The sequence below is a fragment of the Kogia breviceps genome, chromosome 9 (assembly GCF_026419965.1).
Source record: "Kogia breviceps isolate mKogBre1 chromosome 9, mKogBre1 haplotype 1, whole genome shotgun sequence".
NCBI lineage: Eukaryota > Metazoa > Chordata > Mammalia > Artiodactyla > Physeteridae > Kogia > Kogia breviceps.
Genome location: NC_081318.1, coordinates 102543653 through 102568279, shown reverse-complemented (window position 1 = coordinate 102568279; position 24627 = coordinate 102543653). Strand labels below are relative to the sequence as shown.

At 43.4% G+C, this 24627-nt stretch overlaps 1 protein-coding gene across 1 annotated transcript in view; it reads left to right on the top strand.

The window, feature by feature from the left end:
- Nucleotides 1-24627, top strand: part of GLI3 (GLI family zinc finger 3) — a 295745-nt gene that overhangs the window by 48504 nt on the left and 222614 nt on the right. The gene's annotated exons all lie outside the window — the stretch shown is intronic.

Here is a 24627-nt window from a genome sequence, read left to right as displayed (position 1 = left end):
GCTCCTGATCAAAGCTGTTTCCATCCACAGTGAAGGCAGGATGGCGCTCAGGAGCCGGGTGCTCTCAGGCTGGGGGCGTGGGGTGGGCAGCGCTTTCAGTCCAGGAGATAGAAGCTTCCTCCAGGGATTTTTAAAAAGCCCTTTTGAATGGGCTCATTGTTTATAAGAACAGCTCCTTAATGGAAAAACAAAAAAGGCAAGAGGGTCTGGAGCACGCTCTCTGCTTTCCTGTGCCGGTCTCATTGTTTATTTGATTTATCAAGTCTCCAGTAGTTGCTGTGCTCTGTGACCTTCCTTGAGCTATTTCTCTAGAGTATCCATTTACTTTATTTAGAAACATAATATTTAAAAAAGCTGGAGCTGAGTCAAAAAATCATCACCTATTTGATGTGGCCGGTCCCCCCGTCTTTTGAAGCTTTAAACTTGCCCTGAGGTTTACAGTCTCTGCATCAACAATGTTTCTGGGTCCTGGCTTCTGCTCCCAGAGCCAACTGATCCGAACCGTGGTCCTCAAAGAGCTAGGAAGTGGGGCAGCAGCTCTGCCCACCCCTATAGGCCGGCTTACACACTCCGAGAGGGCACGGTGCCAGAGAAGTCGGTGCAAAGGTACCAGCTGAAGGTGTTGCTTGGATGATGGGGGGAAACCTGGTGGACGAGGTGGCCCTGAAGTGGGACAGGAAGGATGGGCTGGCGTGGTTCTGTGAAGAGATGTCAGGGAATACAGAATTCATATTGAGCAACCTTTAAAAAAATTTTTATTGAAGTATAGCTGATTGACAGCCCTTTCCTTTTTTAATACAGCTGTTGAATTCTTCCTGAGCTTTGCTTCTTCTCTGAACGTCTGCCACCTTTTTAAGAAGTTTTCTTAAGATAATTTTTCAATTAGCTTTTTTAACATGTGTTCTCCCACCTTCTCCTTGCTCTTTTTTTTTTAACATTTAATGATAAAGGTTCTAACTATAAAGAAAGTTTGAAGACCAAAGAGTAGACATCAAATATCATTTCATCAATTGAACACATTAGCTGTTTTAAATTTTAGCATATTTTCTTATGAGTCTTTACCTGTCTGTTGTTGTTAGGTTTTGTGGGTTCTTTTGTACTTTCTTTATCTTTCTTAAAAGGGGCCACCAAAGGTGTCCATAGAACTCCATTAGGAAATTGCCTGTGGGAACGAGGAACTGTATGGACACAAGCCTGGAGATGACAAAGACTAGCATCTTATTTTATTTTATTTTATTTTTTTATTTTTTTTTTTGGTGGTACGCGGGCCTCTCACTGCTGTGGCCTCTCCCTTTGTGGAGCACAGGCTCCGGACGCACAGGCTCAGCGACCATGGTTCACGGACCCAGCCGCTCCATGGCATGTGGGATCTTCCCGGACCGGGGCACGAACCCGTGTCCCCTGCATCGGCAGGCGGATTCTCAACCACTGCGCCACCAGGGAAGCCCAAGACTAGCATCTTAAAGGAGAATTTAATCCCCGTTATTAACATTTCTTGGCTGGATATTCACTTCTTTTTCCTCTAGAGGAACTTTAGAATCACGTTATTAAATTCTACCTCCCACCAAGGAAAGCATGTCAACAAAAGTAATATTTTCTTTGTAGAATGTGATTGGAATTACATTAAATCTATTTATTATTTGGGGGCTAATTGACATTTTTATAAAGTACAATTTACCTGTTGTGAATTAGGGTGTGTCTCTGTTCAAAAAGGGTCTTCCTGGTGATTATCAGAAAGTTTTAAATTTTCTTAACATCTTCATACGGTTTGCATGCATTTCTTGGTCTGTTTATTCTTGACATTTTTGCTTGAGGTAGGAGTGTGCCCTTTGCTCTATTTATTTATTTATTTGACATCCTTAAATTTTTTTAATTGAATGCAAGAGTCTTTAAATTCTGTCGTGCTTTACAGTTTTCAAAAGTTTCACAGCCCTTCAGGTTAACTGGGAGGCAGAGAGGTGAGATGGAGTGGATGTGAGGCCTTTTTATTCACTGGCCCGGTCTCATACTGGCTCTGTCATGTGCTACCGTGTGACTTGGGTAGGATATGGAATCCTGAGTCTCGGCTTTCTCACCTATAAAATGTGGATCATAATGGTGTCTACTTCTTAGGGTTGTAGTGAAAATTCAATGAGCTAATAGATGTTAAGGGCTTAACACCATTTCTGGCAGTTAATACGTGTTCAAAAAATATCTATCTCTATTAGCTGGTAATTGCTGGTAAATAGGAAAGCTGTTGACTTCTGGATATTTATTTTCAATTGTATGGCTACACTAAATGTCTTATTTGCTCTAATAGTTTTTCTGTTACATCTTCTTGGCTTTCTAGGTTAGACCATAATACTATGTGCCAATAATAATATTTTTCTTTGCTTTTCAACTGCTGTGTACTTGATTTCTGTTTTATATCACATTGAACTGCCTTCAACTTCCTGGATAATAGAGATTAATAGTGATGATAACCATCTTGGCTGTTACTTTAATATTATTACTATGTTTTTTTTTATCATGCAAAGGATATATCTTTCTAGTTTGGGTTTGGTACTTTTTTCTTTTTAAATCAAGAATGAGCATTGAATTTTTGTCACATACCTTTTCATCATCTTTTGCTTTTATGATACATGATATTCTCCCTTGACCTATTGATGATCTTTATATATTTTCTCTTAATATTTCTTCTTTTTTAAAATTCAATTTATTTAAACTTAAAAAAAAAAATTCACCCATTTCTCCCATCCCCCCTCCACCCTCCGCCTCTGGCAACAATCGATCTGTTCTCTGTATCTATGAGCTTGTTTGTTCTTTTAAATTAATTTTTTCTTAGACTCCACATATAAGGGAGATCAAACAGTATTTGACTTTCTGTGTCTGAACTTCACTTAGCATAATGTCCTCGAGGTCCAACCATGTTATTGCATATGGCAAGATTTCATACTTTTCATAATTTTTTAAGGCCAAATAATATTCCATTGTATATACGTAACACATCTTCTTTATCCATTCATCTTTCAACGGACACTTAGGTGGTTTCCATATCTTGGCTATTGTAAATAATGCTGCAGTGAATACAGGGGTGCATATATCTTTTTGACTTAGTGTTTTTTGTTTTCTTTGGATAAATACCCAGAAGTGGAATTGCTGGATCATACGGAGTTCTGTTTTTAATTTTTTCAAGGAACCTCCATACTGTTTTCCATAGTGGCTGTACCAATTTACATTCCCACCAGCAGTGTACAAGGGTTTCCTTTTCTTCACATCCTCACCAAGACTTGTTATTTTTTTCTCTTTTTGATAATAGCCATTCTAATAGGCATGGGGTGACATTTCGTTGTGGTTTTGATTCATATTTCCATGATGATTTTTTTAAAAGATTTTTTGATGTGGACCAATTTTAAAGTCTTTATTGACTTTGTTACAATATTGCTTCCGTTTTATGTTTTGGTTTTTTGGCCCCAAGGCATGTGGGATCTTAGCTCCCCGACCAGGGATCAAACCAGCACCCCCTGCGTTGGAAGGCAAAGTCTTAACCACGAGACCAGCAGGAAAGTCCCTCCCTGATGATTGACGATGTTGAGCATCTTTTCATGAGCCTGTTGGCCATTTGTATGTCTTATTGGGAAAAATGTCTGTTCGTGTGTTCTGCCCGCCTTTTAATTGGCTTGTTTGTTTTTTTGCTATTGAGTTGTATGAGTTCTTCATATAGTTTGGATATTAGCCCCTTATCATATATATGATTTGCAAATATTTTCTCCCATTGAGGATGTTGCCTTTTCATCTTGGTGATGGCTGCCTTTGCTGTGCAAAAGCTTTTTAGTTTGATGCAGTCCTACTTATTTATTTTTGCTTTTTTAAGCTTTTGCTTTTGGAGTTACATTAAAAAATTATCATAAAGATCTGTGTCGGGCTTCCCTGGTGGTGCAGTTGTTGAGAGTCCGCCTGCCGATGCAGGAGACACGGGTTCGTGCCCCGGTCCGGGAAGATCCCACGTGCTGTGGAGCAGCTGGGCCCGTGAGCCATGGCCGCAGAGCCTGCGCGTCCGGAGCCTGTGCTCCTCAACGGGAGAGGCCACAACAGTGAGAGGCCCGCATACCGCAAAGAAAAAATAAAAAATAAAATAATAATAATAATAAAAAAGATCTGTGGCAAGATGTTCAAGTGTCTAATCCATTTTGAGTTAATTTTTGTGTATGGTGTAAGATGGTCCAGTTTCAGTCTTTTGCATGTGGCTGTCCAGTTTTCCCTATCATTTATTGAAGAGACTGTCCTTTCCCCATTGTGCATTCTTGGCTCCTTTGGTTGTAAATTAATTGGCCGTGTATGCATAGGTTTATTTCTTGGCTTTCTTTTCTGTTCTGTTGATCTATGTGTCTATTTTTATGCCAGTACCCTACTGTTTTAAACACTATAGCTTTTGAATATTGTTTGAAATCAGGGTGCATGATGCCTCCAGCTTTGTTCTTTTATCCTTAAGATTGCTTTGGCTATTCTGGGTTCTTTATGGTTCCATACAAATGTTAGGATTGTCTGTTTATTTCTGTGAAAAATACCATTGGAATTTTGATAGGAATTGCATTGAATCTGTATATTGCTTTGGGTAGTATGGGCATTTAAAAAATATCAATTCTTCCAATTCATGAGCATAGAATACCTTTCCATTTATTTGTGTCATCTTCAATTTCTTGCATTAATGTCTTGTAGTTTTCAATATATTTCATAATATTTCTAAAATCATGTTTCCTGGTATAAAATCTGTTTGATTCTAGACTTTTGATGTGACTTGATATGCTAATATTGTATTTAGAAAGTTAGTAGTTTTGTCTATAAATAGCTTTAATTCTTAGGTTTTTTTTTTTTTGTCCTCAATATTAGATTTTGGCATTTGGATTGCATTAATTTTTGAAATGAATTAGAACTTTTCCCCAAAATGTTTTCATCTAGAAAATTTTTTCTAATGTGAAATCATCTGTCCTTTGGAAGTTTGAATAAACTCACACATAAAACTATTCATTGGAAATAATTTTAAATGACTTTTCAGATTCTTCCATTATTATTAGATCTTTTATATTTTCCATCAATTTTGGTCACTTAGATTTAATCAACATTCTAAAATTTAAATTGCATAGAATTTTCATAGCTTCATTTTAAAAGGCAGCTCTTCCTTATTTATGTTTATATCTCCCTCTCAAGTTGTGCTTGTATTTTCTATCTTTTAGTCTTATGTAGACTCGCCAGAGATAGTTTAGTTTATTGTGCCCCTGTCTCTACAAACAACCTGCTTTGGACTGTATTTATAAATTCTAATAATTTTCAGTTTGATACTTCATAATTTTTACATTACTGTCATTTTCACTTATTCCTGCTTTTTTTTCAACTTCTAAAAATTTGGTGTGTGATTCCATATATTGGGTTTTATAATAGTAAGACAGTATTCATGACACCAGTTTTGTTACTGCATAAAATGACTGTTGGTAATATTATTTGCAAATGTAAATATGTATTTTATTTTCCCTATAGATTTGTGAGGCATGAAATTGTGTGTGTGTCTGCACACATGTGTATCACATGGGTATGAATGTTCATTATAGGATATATACCCGAATCTATCAAGATGTAAGATAATATGGTATTATAGCTTTCAAAAAGACTTCAAAGGTAGGTTGATTTTAGACTTTTGGTTCTTACAGTCCAAGAAAGGAAATGGTTCATTCTGTTGTTACCAATAAGCAGGGAGGAAAGCAGACTCTTGCTATTCTTGGTAATTTACTCCAGGACTCTGTACGACTTTGGTAAGAATATTATCACTTCTGTGTCATCAGGTTTTACTTGCTATTTTTTAACCTATTTCCTCTTCTTTATCCTTCAAAGCCATTGGAGTACGAAGTGGGTGTTCTTAGTGATATTTTATACGCTTGACTATATGTATTAGATTATCTCCTATGTTTAATTTTCTCCACCAATCATTTTACCCATTTTTGGCAGATTGCAGCCTCTCCTGATTGCCTTTTATAAATGGAGAATAGAGGGACTTCCCTGGCAGTCCAGTGGTTAAGACTCTGTGCTCCCAATGCAGGGGATGCGGGTTTGATCCCTGGTCGGGGAAGTAAGATTCCGCATGCCACGCAGCCTGGACAAAAGAAAAAAAAAATTTTTTAAATGGAGAATAGAAATAAACCTTTACTTTTAGAGAGTTTGATTAACGCTTAGGACAAGAGCTCTGAAATGTTCACTGTTGATTAGATTGTTCACATTAGTGGTTTTACGTCTATTTCTATCTTTTTCTGACAGTTGGACTTTCTGTACCATCTCCATGGCTTGAGTGAATGTTTAGGATTTCTGTACATTGCATATTCTCTCTTGGTTGATGATCATTCTGTTTTAAGTTTGTTGTTCCTTCCAGCTATTACACTGGTGGGTTGCACCAAAATTTATTTAATCAATCCTTTATTGTTGCTTACAGAGTCAGTTTTTTAGTTTTCTATTTACTGTTATAAATACCAGTGCTGTGGTGGTTATCCTTGTAGCTAATTTTTTGTTCCTAGCTCTGATTATTTGTATAAATTTCTTAAAGTAGAATTGCTGGATCAAAGAATAATCACATTTTTGAGGCTTTGATACATATTCAGAAAGCCTAAGCCAGCTTACCTTTTCACCAGCCATTGTGTATTGATATTTTTAATCTTTCTACAGTGCAGCAGATGAAATGATAGAGACCTTTCGAAGTACTTTTCTCAGGCTGTCGTAACAAATTACCATGAACTAGGTGGTTTAAAACAACAGAAGTCTGTTATACAGAGTGAAGTCAGAAAGAGAAAAACAAATACCGTATTCCACCACATATATATGGAATCTAAAAAAAAAAAAAAAAAGGTACTGATGAACCTAGTGGCAGGGCAGTAATAAAGACGTAGACACAGAGAATGAACTTGAGGGCATGGAGGTGGTGGGGAGAAGCTGGGGTGAAGTGAGAGAGTAGCATTGACATAATACACTACCGAATGTAAAATAGATAGCTAGTGGGAAGCAGCCGCATAGCACAGGGAGATCAGCTCGGTGATTTGTGACCACCTAGAGGAGTGGGATAGGGAGGGTGGGAGGGAGATGCAAGAGGGAGAGTATGTGGGGATATATGTAGACATACAGCTGGTTCACTCTGTTATACAGCGGAAACTAACACAGTACTGTGAAGCAATTATACTCCAGTAAAGATCTAGTAAAAATAAATAAATAAATAATCCAATATGTGTTTGTAGAAAAACAAAAAGCAAAAACCAGAAACTTATTCTCTGAGTTCTGGAGGCCAAAAGTCTGAAATCAAGGTGTGGACAGGGCCATGCTCCCTCGGAGGGCTCTGGGGAGGAATCTTGCGTTGCTTCTTCCAAATGGTGGTGGGTGCTGGCCGTCCTTGGCTTGTAGACGCATCACTCCAAACAACCTCTATCTTCGCGTGGTGTTCTTCTACCTCTCTCTGTCTCTCTGTGTCTGTGTGACTGCTGGTCTTCTTCTAAAGACACCACTTGGATTTCGGGCCCACCCTAATCCATCATGACCTCATCTAACGTAGCTAATTACATCTGCAGTGGCCCTGTTTGCAGATAAGGTCACATTCTGAAGTTCCCTGTGGTTGTGAATTGGGGAGGGGACAGTATTCAATCCAGAACAGTTGCCTTTATTTTTTTTTTGGTATTCAGTTAAAAGACAGGAATGGAAATCTGATTAGAAAAGTAAAATCTTACCCAGCAGCCACAGGAATGAGTGATTACAGAACACTTCCCTTTATTTTATGTTGGTATCATCTTCAGGGATAAACTGGATAAGCTTGTTCTTGCTGTCTTCTTCCTTATTAATATAGATGTTCAATAGCTATATCCTACATGCCGAACTTCACTATAATATTTTTAAAAATAAAATATATTGTGTGTTTACTTCGGAGGCAAATCGCTTTCCTTATAGTTTTATTGCTAACCTTTCATGCTACTTAGTCATTTTTATTCTAGACGGCCCAAAACATTTAAAAGCTGTCTTTAGGGCAGGGGTCCCTGACCCCCGGGCCGTGGACCGCTGTCGGTGTGCAGACTGTTAGCAACCGGGCGACACAGCAGGAGGTGAGTGGAGGGCCAGTGAAGCTTCATCGGCCTCTCCCCACCGCTCGCATTACTGCTTGAACCCTTCCCCCCTCCACCCCGCCCCCGCCGTCCGTGGAAAAATTGTCTTCCAGGAAACCTGTCCCTGTTGCCAAAAAGGTTGGGGACCGCTGCTTTAGGGAATTCCCTGGCGGTCCAGTGGTTAAGATTTGGCACGGCACTGCCGCGGGTCTGGGTTCAGCCCCTGGTGGGGGAACTAAGATCCCACAAGCCACAAGGCTTGGCCGTAAATAAAAAATAAATAAATGAAAGCTCTCTTTATCTATCCTTTTACTTAATCCTAAAATACAGAACTCATGGAAGGGACATGTAGTGGATTTTAAAAGCCGATATGATGTAGAGCCAGAAGTCAAGTCTGTTTGAACTAACTGAAAATTCAGGTGTTTACATCTAGGATACGTTGTTTTTTTATTGAAGTATAGTTGCTGTACAATATTTTATAAGTTACAGGTATGCAGTATAGTGACTCACAATTTTTAAGGTCCATGTATAGTTATTAAAAATATTGGCTATACTTCCCCTGTTGTATAATGTATCCTTATAGCTTATTTCATACCTAATAGTTTGATGTGTTATTTTTAACGATGGTGTTGTCTAGCTCACTAAGCCACCTAGATTCATTTGTTGTGAATGTCGTGGGCCTTCCAGTGGCTACACAGGATGGAGGACTTCAATTTCATGCTCCGTAGCGTGGTCATGTGGACGGGGCAGAGGTGGGGTCCCCGAGTCGGGGGGGCCTCTCCCCACCGCAGTTTTGTCTGTGTGGTCATGTGGTTTCCCAGCTTTCTCTCTTCTGGGCCTTCTTTTCGCGTGTGGCATTCGTTGCCTTAAAAATGGCAGAGGATATTTAAAGTTCCCTTTTCCAGTAAAGCCAAGAGCTTCCTTGTCTTTTCTGTAAACCTGCGCTGCTGTGCTGGTCGCGGGGGGTGCGGACCGAAATGGAGACGGCAGGTTTTACGGACTTCAAACTTTGGGTGAAATAGAATACGTAGAAATTCTGTTATAATACCGTGCAACGGATATTACGGTTGAGAGGTTTTAACAGTGCTATGGAGAGACAGAGGAGCAAGGAATCAGTTATTTCATTGAAGGGGGTCTTCAGGGGAAGCTGATGAGAGGAGCTAGGTCTGACTGGTTTTTTTTTTTTTTTTTTTTTGCGGTATGCGGGCCTCTCACTGTTGTGGCCTCTCCCATTGCGGAGCACAGGCTCCGGACGCGCAGGCTCAGCGGCCATGGCTCACGGGCCCAGCCGCTCCGCGGTATGTGGGATCATCCTGGACCGGGGCACGAACCCGTGTCCCATGCATCGGCAGGCGGATTCTCAACCACTGCGCCACCAGGGAAGCCCAAGTCTGACTGGTTTTGTTTGTTTGTTTCAAATTCTGGCTTCTGCAGAGTATCCAACAGTGGTTTGTAAGGATGCTGCTTGGTTCTGATGTGCTGAGTCCCATTTTAAGGCGGAATTTCATACCCGGGATCGCTGATGACCTGCTTAGGCTTGTATGATCATTTGCTTAATGTATGGTGACAGTGAGGCTAAACTCTCAGCCTCTGCTCCCATCAGGCCCCGTCTATGCTTGTCACCAGCCAGCTATTTTGAAATCTCTGCTGTTGTCACTTATATGTGGAATCTAAAAAAAAAAAAAAAATGATACAAAAGAGCCAGGCACTGGTGCATCCTGACAGCAGGGACAGGTCAGGACCCTAGGGTCTGCGAGGCTGTGTCTGTAAAGACGGTCAACCAAGAAAGCAAGTCCTGAACACTGCTGCCGGGGTGTTCTGTGTTTTGTTTTGCAATCACGGTTCTTCGTCCTTGACTGGTAGCATAGTCCCCGGAGAGGAGGACTGTTGCAAGCTGGGGAGGACCACTGATGGGACGAGAGGGTCAGGCACATGTGCCCTGGAGCAGCACATCTGTACAGCATCGGATTGCGCAAGGGAAGCTGAAGCACATCTGGGCGCTTCCAGATTGCGCGCAGAAAGCATTTGGATGTTTGTACTTCCTTAGCGCTGCAGACAGAAGCTGAAGCTCCTCTGTAGCATCTGAGAACTGCACCCAAAACATCCCTGAGCATCTTGCCATCGTTATTGAAAAAATATGGCTTGGAGTGTGGGATCCAAACTGCCACTTGAAAGGCTTCCGAGCATATTTTTGAATCCTCTCGGTCCATGGATGCTGGAAAAGGAAGCAGGGGAGCATGAAGTGAGTGCTGGAGAATAAGAAAGCAGCCGGGGTCTGTGGGGGTAAAAGCCGCTGTTTGGATGAGTTCCCACGAGTCTGAGAAAACAATACGTGGCCGAGTTACAGGAAGGATACCACGTGTAGATTTTTTCCTTTTTTTTTCCACCTTTTTCTTGAAATATAATTGCCAGGTAACGTGATTATCAGTTTCAGGTGTACAACATAGTGGTTCAATATATGTATATACTGCGAAGTGATCACCACAGTAAGTCTAGTTAACATCCATCACCACGTACAGTTACATATTTTTTTCATGTGATGAGAACTTTTAAGATCTACTCTCCCAGCAACTTTCAAATACACAGCACAGAGTTATTACCTATAGTCACTATGCTGTACCTGCAGTTCAATTTTTCAACAGCTTTATTGAGATAACTCACACGCGTACCGTCCACCATCGAAGTTCGCAATTCGATGGCTTTTGGTATATTCCAAGAAACGTGCAACCATCATCACAATCCCTTCTAAAACATTTTTATCGCCTCAAAAATAAATAAATCCTGAACCCTTTAGCTATCACTCTCCTCCCCCCCCCCGTCCCTCCCACAGCCCTAAACACCACTGATCTGTTTTCTGACTCTAAATTTGCCGATTCTGGCCATTTCAATAAGTGTGGATTCCGACGGCCCCAGGAAAACGTGGTCTGAAATGTCTACGGGAAGAGCATGACCGCAGCAAAGTGGGCCCTGAACCCTGGGCACCATAGTCATAAAAAGCCGTCGGTCCAGGCAGAAGAGGGGACCCAGTAGCGTAGGGCAGAAGATGCCAGGTGTGCGGACCTTCGCAGCCTGTGTACCTGCCTGCCTGGGCAGATGGGGGCCAGCCTCCACCTTAACGGCAAAGTTTGTGTTGCAGGTTACGCGGCCTGGGAAGCAGCCTCCGCGATGGAGTGTTGCCTGCAGGCTGTTTATGACACAGCGTGCCTGAGATGGGCCCTGTGGAAGAGGGGGGAGGAGCAGAGCGGAGGCAAGGAGAGGTCGAGATGCAGTGCAGGCCCAGCCCCAGCTCTGGCCAACCCCACAGGGAGTTCTGCAACTGGAATGGACCGTAAGAGGTGTCCCGAGTTGGGCTGAGATGGCCAGACCTTCATACTCTCGCATCGATGAGTTATCAGGTGAGGGCTGCTCCAGGACCAAGGGCGACCTGGAACAAGACAGCTCTTGCCACTTGGGCAACCCTCCACGGGCTGAGCTGAAGGGTGTTGGCTGACACCAGCTGGGTCGTTCAAGGAGGGGCGATCTGGGTTGGGTGTTTTGGCGTCCACCACTGTATACGTTGTGGCTAGGTTCCTTCATTCGTTAGCTTGCTCGTTCATTCATTCTGGAAAGCAGTCCATCAGCCACCATGTTCACTGCCCACTGACGGAAACCAGGCGCCGTCCTGAGTCCACTGAACTCAACACCAAGGACCAGGCCTGCCTTCTATTCGAGAGACAGTCTGTGCACAGGGAACGTGAGGGTACCAGTTGGACCGAGTGCTCTGATGATCAGGAAAAGGCTGAGATGGTGAGGGACTGAGGGGCCATGAACACCAAAAGGCACAGCCACGGGGGAGCCGTGGAGAAGAGCACTGCAGGCCGGGGGGGGGGGGTGGCGTTTTCATTTCTCTGTCTAAACCTGTGCTATGTCCAACTTGGCGGTCACTAGCTATATTTGGCCATTCATAAGTGAAGAGCCTCAGACAGAGAAAGACAGATATCCGATGCTGTCGCTTACATGCGGGATCTAAAAAAATGGTACAAATGAACTTATTTACAAAACAGAAACAGACTCACAGGCTTCGAAAACAAATTTAGGTCTACCAAAGCGGAAAGGTGGGCGGGAGGGGTGAATTAGGAGTTTGGGATTGACAGATACACACTACCGTATATAAACTAAATAAACAACAAGGACCTACTGTACAGCACAGGGAACTCTACTCAGTATTCTGTAATAACCTATAAGGGAAAAGAATCTGAGAAGAAACAGATATATATGTATATGTATCACTGAACCACTGTGCTGTACACCTGAAGCTAACACAGCATTGTAAATCACCTATACTCCAATATAAAATCAAAAAATTTTAAAAATTTAAATAAATTAAAATGGAATCAAATTATATATTCAGTTCCTCAGTCACACTAGTCATATTTGAAGTGCTCAGTAGCCACATGGCTACCGTATTGGACAGAGCAGATATGGAACATTTCCATCATCATAGAAGGTTCTCCTAGACAGCACTGCTCTAAACCTTAGAATCTAAGATTGACTTGGAATCTTGGGGGTCACATTGTAAACTGTGGTGCTCAGGAGAGTCAGAATTTTTGCAGAGAAACTTGTAGATGGGCTTCAACATGAAAAAACAATGCTACCCCATCTAAAGGAGGAGATATAGGGATATATGTACATGTACAGCTGATTCACTTGGCTATACAGCAGTAACTAATCCACCACTGTAAAGCAATTATACTCCAATAAAGATGTTAAAAAATAAAATAAAATAAAATGAAAGGACCACTCTGAAGTTCCACCATCCGAAGATGATAGTCTTATTTTTCTGGCCTGGTTAATAGATGGAACCGTCAGTTTCTGGAAAGTTGGGTGTGTGGCTGAGCTCTCCAGCTTGCTAATGCTTGATTTTGTTTATTAGGACATATAGGACCTTTTCCCTTTTTGTAAGTATTTCAATAGTACATTCCAACCCAGGCCATTAACTGTCCAGAAAATGGGTATAATAATTGCAGAGGGATATAGTGTAGGCTCATAGAAGTTTTTAATTACATTTTGAAATTACAGGTGAAAGATGTTTATATAGTTATCCTAAGAGATCTCTATAAACTAGAAATAGCCTTTGGACGTTTTGCTTGGAATGTAAATCATGTCAGCCATTATCATCTGAATTGCATTTGGAGCTTCCTTTTGTTGGGTAGTAATAAATAATTTTAGTGCAGGTAAGAAGTTATGATACTCTAACATTATCTTTAGAGGATGCCTGTCTTCTAGATTATAGGAGTCTTCAAGCTACAATGTGAGGGTTCAATCCAGCCCACTGCCTCTTTGTGTAAATAGAATTTTTTTGGAACACAGCCATGCCCATTTGTTTGGGCATGCTGTAGCTTTTTTATTGCAAAATCACATACTTGTAGCAAAATGATGTGGAAAACGGAAAATATTTACTTTCTGGCCTTTACAGAAAAAGTTTCAGCCACTGATCCAGATAATGGGCAAGTGTTTCGAGTACCTTTGCAGTTTGGAAACATCTGTGCAGGCCCAGGTTTGCAAAAGTCTTTCAAGAGTATAGTCCTGAATTTCTTGATGCCTCTAAAATCTTTTACGGCTATGTACTTTTGAGCTGTGGTTCTGCCGTATAATTCTGAGCTGAAATTGTCTCAGACTGTTTCTTACGACTTATACCAGACATCCCTGAATTCCAAGGGAAACTGGATACTGAGGAAGCCATTGAGTTGTTAAAAAGGATACAGGTCTTACTTCCTTTTAAGCATCAGTGATATACCTCAGCCCTTGGCAATATCAGTTATGTGTTATCTTTAAGTGAACTAAGTAGTATCAGGTCCATAGAAAATATTGGGTCTTTAAGTATGTAAGCTCATCTTTTCAACATTTTTGGTAATGTTTGCAGTTTAAGATGACCATTCCTGAGAAATAAGCATGCTGCTAGAATGAAATAACATTTTTCCACTCACTCTCCTTAATTTTTATTTAGTAGACGGTATAAAGGGTAATCACACATAAAATGTCACTTCCTGGGGGCATCCTCCCCCAGGTCTTTTACTTTCCCATTCTTTCCGGAAGACTGTTTCATGTCTTCTACTCACCACTCCAATACCTCTTTTTACTTCCTCATTCCTCAGCTGGTGATGTTACTTTTCTCCTTTTCCTGATTGAAGCCAACCTCCTGCAGCCACGTCTGCTCAGCTCGCAGCATCGGTGCCCTCACTGTCCGCTGCCCTCACTGTCCGCTGCCCCTGTTCTCACAGGTGATACCTAATGCCAGTTCCTCCAAATGGCCCATCTCCCCCACCTTCTCCGGGCCATCGCTGACACCACCATCCCCTCTCTCTTCTATGTCAGCTAGATCGCTCCTATCGGTACATAAACGTCCATCCTCGTAAAAGGAACAAACAACACTCCTCCATCCCCGTCACTGCCACTAACTGCCACCCCGGGTTTTTGCAGCACATTTTCAAAGAGTTGTTTATATTCACTGTCCATGGCTTCTCTTCAGCCATCCCATTTTACACCTGCTCTGGCTTTTCCCCTGATCTCTCGCTCTGTGGAAGCTGCTTTGTCAAGTTCATCGGGGACCCCACGTTGCTAAATCCAGTGGGCAGTTTTCCGTCTCCATCATCTTGTCCAGTCAACAGCGTTTGACCCAGCGTTTGACTTCACTCCCTCCTCCTCCACGTTCCTTCTTTCCTTGGTATCCAGCTCATCTCTCCACCTGCTTTCTGCTTTCTGGCCCCTGCTGGTCCATCTCCTTTGGTGGCTTCTTCTCTTTTCTCCAAACTTTTAATGATGGGGGCCTCAGAGTTCAGTCCCCGGTCCTCTTCTCTCTCTCACTTATCCCTCTGGAGGAAGCAAGCAGCCTTAGGAATTGACGTGACATGGGTTTCTCGATTTATTCTTAGATCCCAGATTTGTTCTTTGAGTCCAGACTTCTCTCCCCCAAAGCCCAGACTCATATATTCAACTGCGTTTTAGACATTTCTGTTACAATATCTAATAGACACCTTTAACATGACATTGATGAACTGAGCTGATCTCCAGCCCCCTCCAACCTGCTGGGCCCCCCATTTCCTATCTCCTGTTGATGGCAAGGCCATCCTTCTGTTGTTTAGGCCCAAATATTGGAACCACATTCTCTCTCTCTCTCTGTCTGTCTCTTTCACACACACACACACACACACACACACACACACACACACACACACCAAGTCCAGCTTGTTGGGAAATTCCGGCCGCTCCACCTTCATGGACCACCTGTTCCCTGCTGTCCACCTTCCTGGGAGCCACCTTCAGCTCCTTCCTGGATGACATCAACAGCCCCTGGCCTCCTGCTCCCATCTTTGCCTGCCTCCCATCTCTCATCAACACTGAGTCGGAGTGAGCCTTTAAAAAAACATAAATTGGATTTCATCACTCTTCGGTTCAAAGCTCGCTAAGCGGGTCACCATTTCCCTTGGAGCCAAAGTCCCCACAAAGGCCTCCCAGACCCTGCTGTGCTCTGCCTCTCTGCCCACACACTTCCCATCACTCTCTCTGCTCCGTCCACACTGGCCTCCCTCTGGGCTGTTTCCTAAACACACAGGGAAGCTCGTGCTCGGGGCCTCTTGATCTCGCTGTTCCTTCCTCTTCCATATCTATTCTGCTTCCATACCAGTTTTCCAGGGAGGTCCACCAGCATTGCCTTCCTTCCTTCCCCCGCCTCCCACCCCACTCCCATCACCTGATTTTGCTTGTATCACTCTACGGTAAGCCCCCTACATACGAACCTTCAAGTTGCGCACTTTCAAAGATGGCGAACGTGCGTTCGCACGTCCAATCACGTCAGTTACTTCCCGTGTCTGATGTACATTGTCACGTGCGAGCATCCTCTACAAGTGGTGGTGCTTTTGTGTACTTTACTGTACAGGACTGTGTAGAGTACAGTAGTACAGGATCTTTATTTCAAGCCCAGGATGTCCGGAAGCAAGTGTAAAAGCAGCGGTGATATAGCTGGTACTGCTAAGAAGCGCCAGGAATTGGAGGCCCAAAGAAAGCACGGAGCCGAGAGGAAGAAGAAGTAACTGAAGAACGGAACAGATTCACGTCGCAGGAAATAGCAGGGGATTTTCTTTATTTGAGGAGGCACTGTTAGTTTCTGAGGCACAGGACCCGAACGTACAACGGTACACGATGGTTACAGCGGCCGTTCAGAATGCAATCCAGTGCTACCGTGTTGTCTATGACGAGAAAAATAGAGCTACTACCCAGACGTCACTGGATCGTATTTTTCAAGAGGGTAGATAGAATTAAATCCAGCAAGGAACCAGAACCTGTTCAATCAATGTCAGGTGTGAGTGAAATTGCAGCTTGCCCTCCATGTCTCCTATTGCTGACGATCCTTCAGCTCTACCATCTCCCCCCTCCTCCAGCCAGTAACTCTTCTTGCCTGTTCACTCGATGCCAGCCCCTGGATGCCAGACGTTGTACTGTGCTACTGTACTTTTCAAGATACCGCACTGTAAGATTAAAAATGTTTATTTTTTGTGTTTGTTTTTTTATGCATTATTTGTGTGAAAAGTATTATAAACCTATTACAGTACAGTACTCTATAGGCGATTGCGTTAGTTGGGTACCTAGGCTAACTTGGTTAGACTTAGGAACAAATTGGACTCAGAACTTGGAACGGAACTCGTTCGTATGTAGGGGACTTACTGTACTTTTTATTTTTCCGTATTTCTTGCTACCTCTAATATGCTGCCTGTTTCCACTACTGAACCCTGAGCCCCCAGTGAGGGGGGTTCTATCTATTTGGTTGACTGATAAAGCCCAAGGGCCTGGGACGGGGTCTAGTTATTAGGTTCTGGTACATAGTAGGAGCTTAATGCAGATGTGTTGAATGAATGAATGAGGAGGCCTTGGTTCAATCTGATGGAGCCCTTCTGTGTGCTCCTCCCGAAAGAGCTCTCCTTTTTTCTTGAGAGGGGATGATCAATTCCTTGGTGATCAAAGGCACAATCTTTTTGTTGTATTGTGTTCTACCTTAGGTGGTAAGAACAGGCAATCTTTTCGAAGGCGTGCATTCCAGTGTGATCAGGACCATGGCCTCTGCAGTGCCGGTAGCGGCCAAAGGAACGTTCACGTGTGACTGTGGACGTCAGCTCGTGCGGCTTGGTGGCCTGAGATCTGCTCTCACGATAGGACCAACTGACTACTTACCGCACGCCGGGGCCCCAGCGGAAGCTACGTGCCTGAAACTTGAGCTAATGTTTAAAACTTTGCGCTTTGGGTGACGCACAGTTTTGTCCTGTCTTTCCCCGGAACTTTTTGTTTCAAAGCAGAGAAGTGGTGTGGGTGACCTCTGGCCCCCTGTGACATTTGCCTGCTATCATTAGCAAGCATCCTCTCAGCCGGGATCCGGCTGGGTCCTCCTTGTCCTTGGGCCCAGGAGACATCGCATCTGCTCTCTCCACTTGATTTCTCAGTTGGGCAGCACCTGAAATCTGTTTTAGCTATCATTTGATTATGTGTCTCATTCAGTTAGTAGATAGACTTTGAGCCCATGAAGGCAGAGCTCTGTGGTATCTGTTTTGGGACACTGACCTCTGGCCCAGTGTCACCCACACCAGGGTTTAATGAGTAATGTTCATGGAATTGTGAGTGATATTGCCTGAAGCACAGCCTCATCAGAAGTTCGGACTTCCCTGGTGGTCCAGTGGTTAAGACTTTGCCTTCCAGTGCAGGGGGTGCCAATTCGATCCCTGGTCGGAGAACTAATATCCCACATGCCTCGTGGCCAAAAAACCAAAACACAAAACAGAAGCAATATTGTAACAAATTCAATAAAGACTTTAAAAATGGTCCATATCAAAAAAAAAAAAAAAAAAAAGGGTTAGGATAGTGACCTTTTGTGTGTTTGACCACAATACCAAAAATTGGGGGGAAAATTATGCATGAGGCATCCCATCAGCATATGATACTGTTGTATTGTCTTACTGGACAAGCCGAGAGAGCAGGAGGCTTGGAGAATTTCTACTGAGGGGCATGGAATTGTCGGCATCAGTTTTGCGCTACTAAAAATACCCGTTTGGGGCTTCCCTGGTGGCGCAGTGGTTGAGAGTCCGCCTGCCGATGCAGGGGACGCCTGTTCGTGCCCCGGTCCGGGAAGATCCCACATGACGCGGAGCGGCTGGGCCCGTGAGCCGTGGCCGCTGAGCCTGCGCGTCCGGAGCCTGTGCTCCGCAACGGGAGAGGCCACAACAGTGAGAGGCCCGCGTACCGAAAAAAAAAAAAAAAAAAAAAAAAAAAAAAACCCTCTCTTGTCTCTGCTGATTCATCTATGTTTTATAATTTGGTTCACTCTACAGTTTGTCTTTGGTTTCTGTATCTCTTTGATAAACTGCTTTTTCATGATCATCCGTCCATCGAATTGAACATTTAAAATTTCTACATTATAAAGCCACAGACAAGAAGAAGTGGAGATCATGGATCAAAGGATTGGGTCCTGGGGTCAGACTGGGTTCTTATCCCAGCGCTGCCGTTTACTACATGTGTTCTTGGACTTTTTGCACCTCGGGAAGGTCCAAGCCTGTCTCATCGGCTGTCCCCGTGTGCCATGTTTTGAATATGGATGTATACTAGATAAAATTATTCTACTAATATTAATATTTTGGTATAATAATGGTATTGTAGTTCTATAGGAGAATATCCTTATTCTTAAAAGACATGTGCTGAAATACTCGGAGTGGGGAAAAAAACAACAACCTGTTGTTTTCCCTCCATTCTCTACAGTTATTTAAAGAATAAAGTCCAAAGTCAAACGTGGTCTCCTTAACCTAGAAATACTTCTGCCTTACCTAGAAATACTCCTTACGATTTTTATAAACAAATGGGTTTTGATTCCAAATGCAGTTTTAAGTATTGTTTTCAATTTAAATGAAAGTCATTTGAATTTCAAGCATCCCAGGACAGTGCCTTCATTTGCTAGTATCCTAGAGAATTCACAAGTCAAGCAACTCTTTCATGTAAATGTGCATATTTTTTCAGTCTAGAGCAGGCCGATATGACATTTGATATAGAAATAAGAAGTTGCCAAACTTATTTTGGTATTCTGACTTGAGCTCAAGAAATGAAAAGGGGAGAGTAGAATAAATACATTTTATTAAAAAAACAAGCCCCCAGTGGGAGCTCAGCACATTCGTGAACTGGACAGGAGTCAGTGAATAAACAAACAGGGGCGTCTCCTTACTGTGTAGTGTGTGGTTTCTGTCCAATAGCTTGGCGGATGCCTCGCGATTGCAGGAAAGGTTTCACAAGTGCCGAGGGGAGAGGGCAGAGCCTCTGTGTTCTTCCTGGTCCCCGGGCCGGGCCTGCTTCCTCAGCGCCCTCTGGGCAGTGGAGCCTCAGAGCTGGACAGCTAGGGGATGCGATGGTCAATAATCCACCTTCAACCCAAGTCCAGAGCAGGCAGCACAAACTAGCTGAAGACTCAGGAGGTAGCTCCTTGGAGGAATTCCTCACTGAACTAAGTTTTGGACCTTTTATTTTGCTCAATAGCCTAGGGCTAGAGAAGCAGGTTGTCTGAGACACATGAAAGGTGAGGAAACGGCTGGGAGTCTATTTGCATGACCGATGGGCTTGTGCTGCCTTGGGCATCTGTGTGCATGAATTCCTGTCTTATTCTGCTTTTTTCCCACTGACTGTGGAGTTTTTTGGGGCCAAGTGGGGCCAAGCACCTGGGGAAAGAGATTCAGAAAGAGAGGAGAAAGTCACATATGTGTGTTTGTCAGGGGGAGTGGGGGGGTGGGGGGGGGGAAGATACTTTCAGGATTCTTGGCCCCAAGGACTGCTTTTGATCCTGGATGGGGGCAGAGGAGAAAGATTAGAAAACTGAGCCGACAGATCTGTTTTCATGAGGGATTTTGTGTGATCTGTGGGCCTAAACAGGATTTGTTAGGACCTCGGGGCAAAGGAGTGCACACGACAGTGGAAGGGACGTTCTCTGCGCCTCTGCTTGGAACCCAGCTGCCTTCTGGCACCTTGGTGAATCTTTGCGGCCACCTTTGGGTCAGCACCAGCTTCTGGGGGCTTTGACTAAATGTTAAATGCAGTTGAAGTAGGATTTCGGTCAGGCTGCCCAGGGCATCTGTGTGCTTGTTGGTCACGACGCCTGATTTGATCATCTGGCTGGCCAGCCTGTGTGGCCATCCTTCCACATCATTCTGTCTGTGACTCGAGCTCGGTTGACAAGTTCAGACCTGCTGCAGTAAGAAGAAGATTCTGGGGCTTGTACTATCCAGGGTTGAGCGTGTGTGCTCTGGGATTCGACAGACCCAGGTTTCATCACACAAGGCTGTGTGACCTTGAGGAACTTTCTTTCCCTCTCTGAGCTTTCGTTTTCTCATTGGAAAATGGGAATGATGAGATTGTGGTGAGGATTTAAGGAAATCAGCTCTGAAGTGTTTGTGCAGCCTGACATTCAATAATAGCTAATGGTATTGCTGTTTGTACTGTTATCCACCTCAGTGTATGAGTTGGAACCCACTTACTCGTATAGAAAGGTTTCTGCTTTTCTATACAAGCTGGTAGCACTTAACTCATTTCCTGCCCACAGGTGTATAAGGGAGGCTGCTATCACTTCCATTTTTCAAAATGAAGCAACAGAGGCCCAGAGCGGTGGAACTTGTTTCCTCAGCTCACAGAGCTGGACTGAGTTGCTGCAGGCAAGCATTTTGGGGGAACTGGTCCAGAGCACTTTGTTCTGCCAGTGTCACGGGCACACGGCAGCACTTAAGAGCGTGTGTATCACTCCGTTGGTCAAGGACACACAGGTGGATGGAACATCACATAGGTGGTGAGGTGGTGTGTTTTTTTTTTAATTGAAGTATACTTGATTTACAGTGTTGTGTTAATTTCAGGTGTACAGCAAAGTGAATCAGCTATACATCTCTCTCTCTCTCTCTCTCTCTCTCTCTATATATATATATATATATATATATATATATATATATTCTTTCTTAGATTCGTTCCCATTATAGGTTATTACACAATATTGAGTAGAGTTCCCTGTGCTATACAGTAGGTCCTTGTTGTTTATGCATAGTAGTGTGTATATGCTAATCCTGAACTCCTAAGTTATTCCTTCTCCCACCCTTTCGGCTTCGGTAACCATGAGTTTGTTTTCTATGTCTGTGAGTCTGTTTCTGTTTTGTGAATAAGTTCTTTTGTATCCGTTTTTCGATTCTACATATCAGTGATGTCCTATGATATTTGTCTCTGTCTGACTGACTGCACTTAGTATGATGATCTCTAGGTCCATCCACGTTGCTGCAAATGGCATTATTTTCACTGTTTTTATGGCTGGGTAATAGGTTTTGGTCATCTAGTTTTTCGAGGTCTCTCTTGGACCTTAATATACTCGAAAAGTTGCACAAGGTGTGCCTCTCAGGCCGCCGGCTGCCTTGATATAAATCAGGCAGGACAGCTATCCCAGGCCTCTGCAGACGGAGTGCCTGTCAGCACGGGGGGAGAGGTTGGGCTGAGAGCTGACATCTGGAGATCACGTGTCACCGGCATCCCCTTAATCCTCACGGCAAGCCCACTGCCATCGTCACACTTTGCAGATGAGGAAACAGGCGCTGGGGAGATCACTCGTGCGCCGAGGGCTAGTGAGGGCCAGGGCTTGAACCCTGGCAGCCAGACTCCGGGCCTGCGCTATCACCCTCTGTGCGGCCCTCGGGGGGCGGCTGATGAGCACAGTTCATCAAAAACGCACTCGGAACCGACAGATGAAAGAGGAGGCCTGCGAAGACTCGAAGATTCCTTTGTGAACCGAAATGTGCTTTGGTTTTCTCTGTGTCAGCAAAGAGCCACTGTGAACTCCCAGGTCGCCCACCCCGGCAAAGGGCTGATTTATGAGGATTTGCTCAAGTCTACCAGCTGGTTAACGACAGGACGCTTTTAACGTTTCAAGGGGAGGAAATGAATAAATAGGCATTGGGGGTGAAGCCAGCCACGTCTCTGGGGTTGGCTGAAAGGTGAATTCAGTTGAAAGAAATTTTGACACAAAGCTGACATCTCTAGACCCAATTTTGAACCAGACCACCCAGTAAACAAAGAGTCAGGAAATCAGAATTTGGGGGTCAGTTCCCCATTTCTCACAGAGAAGAATCGTCAAAAGAAATCTCTGTGTGTATTATTGGGGGGTGGAGGAGGTTATGTGGTTTAGGTGGAATAAGTCAGATGGAAAAGAAAAGCTAGTTGCCCAGATGGTAACAGGTAATGCGCACCTTTACTTCATTTTAAATTTGATAAAATAGCCATTTGAAGTTTTTTGAACAGTTAGACTATTTATATTTTCTATTATATCCTATTAAAGACTTGTGCACATTTGCAAGCCTTTTATCCCATAGAGTAAATGAAACCATTCTACAATTTTTTTTTTAGTCCAATACCATAAGGAATCTACTTTACATTGCTTTTTGGTCCTTTGGAAGAAATATAAAATTAGGGTGTTTTTGTAGAATTAACATAGTGGGCCAAGATTTCTATAATTCTTCAACGTGTCTCAGAAAGAGAAGCCATGAGGCAGTGGTCCAGTGTATAACGACCGAAAAGATAAAGTTGTTAAGAACTGAAATGGAAATGGACAAGCTCTGTTTTGGTCCTTAGGTTTTCACAACCATCACTTTTCTTGGGTTGCTTCCACACTGGAGTGAACACAGACCCCCTCCTGAGGGCCATTGGCTGTATTTCGGTTGATGTTCCCAAAGAACTCCCTGAGGTTCTTTCTGCTTTGGGAGAATCAGTGACTCAGAAAACCCTTTGTGCTCATAAGAGGAGCCAGTCGTCTGGCAGGCCCATTTTGGGATTCACATGAGGAAAGGAAAGGAGAATTGGAAAATACAGGAAAAAAATGGTAGGAGACTATGATAATATTTATTTGCTTCTAAATCCGAATAAATGGGCAGCTTTCCACGAAAGCAAACATTGACTACAAACTCATTTTCCAGCTCTGTGCGGGACACTCATTCATTCGTGCTGCTGGATTGATTGCAGAGACTAAGAGTGTAGTACTCGTACAATTTAAAAAAATCCCTTTTTAGGAATTAGAGCCAGACTTGGGCCTTAGAAGTAAGTAACTTCTAGTTGCTAGGGATGTAACGGAAGAGAAGGGAGGGAAACGCTCTCAGTGTGTGTTAGGCTTTTCGACTGATTCCTTTAGAACAGTTCTTGCCCGTGTGTCTGTCCAGGGCAGCTCTGCGAGCCCAGCCTGGTGCTTATGAAAGGCTCCATCTCTCCAGGTGAGCCAGGCATTTCATGAGCATCTCTGGGGCATCTGCCTTGTGCAGCATGCAAAATAAAAAATAAAGCGTTAACAGTAAATGATGATTTCTGTTCTCTCTACTCCAGAGAAAAGCCCGGGTCGGCTGCTGAAGGCTCTTCCCTTCCTCCTGGGCAGCCGGTGGGAAGCCCCGGTCCCAGCACAGAGCGGGAGAGCCGGGATGCCTTAGTGCTTTCCGGCTCCACTGCACACATTACTGAGGTACAGAGCCTCTGAGATGGGCTATGACCAAGGAAGGGGGCAGTAAAAATGTGTGCAACCCATACATTTACCTGGATGTGGGATGATTTTGAGACCAGTTCCTCCCTTTAGCCCATTAAGCATCTAACACTTTTTCACTTCACCAGCTAATGTTGCTGGTTGACAGAAATGCCAGTCTCCCAGACTCTCCAACTCTAGGGATACGCCACGGTGACCACCATGATTGTTCTGCATCTCGTCACCCACAGGCAGTGGTGGGGCAGGGAAGGCACGCAGGGGATCTGGCTGAACTGAGATATTTGAACTGGAACAGCATGTGTGAATCCTGCAGAAGCCGCTCTCCTCCACTGTTGGAGCAGTTAACATGATTTTATTCTTAGAGTCAGTGTGAGGGCACACTCTGTTCCACTTTTATGGGTGAAAAATACATCCTCTTCTCCTACCCTCCCTGCCAAAAAAGCATCATTAAAATGTAAGAGAGAGTTTTTGGTAGAAACAGTGAAACCAGATCATGTCCCAGTCTTGGGTCCTTTCTTTATTCTCCCCCATATCTTCAGCCTCAACATGGATAATAAATGTCACATGTTTTCTGCATACCCTTGGAAGGAATGCCTTTGGAAGGAAGCTTTGGAAACTGTGTAAACTCCAGTGTTTGTGAGAAGCCCCAGATCCCAGGGCCCTTGATTCCCAGTTCTCTATTCTTTTTATCTCATTATACTTTCTGTGTCCTGTAGCACGTGAATATGGCTCTCTAATAACAAAAGCAGTACTTAATTGATATAGAAAATATTGAAAAACATAGCTAAAGAAAACAAAAATCATCCTATTCTATGACTCATGTGTGGATGAAAATGACCATTTTAGTACATTTCCTTCTAGTCTTTTTTCTATACGTATGTATCTTTCACTTGGCTTCAGCATAGCGACATAGGAGTTGGAAATTCTCCTATTTTATTCCTTAAGTACTTAGACTCACTACGTCCTTCTCAGTTCCTC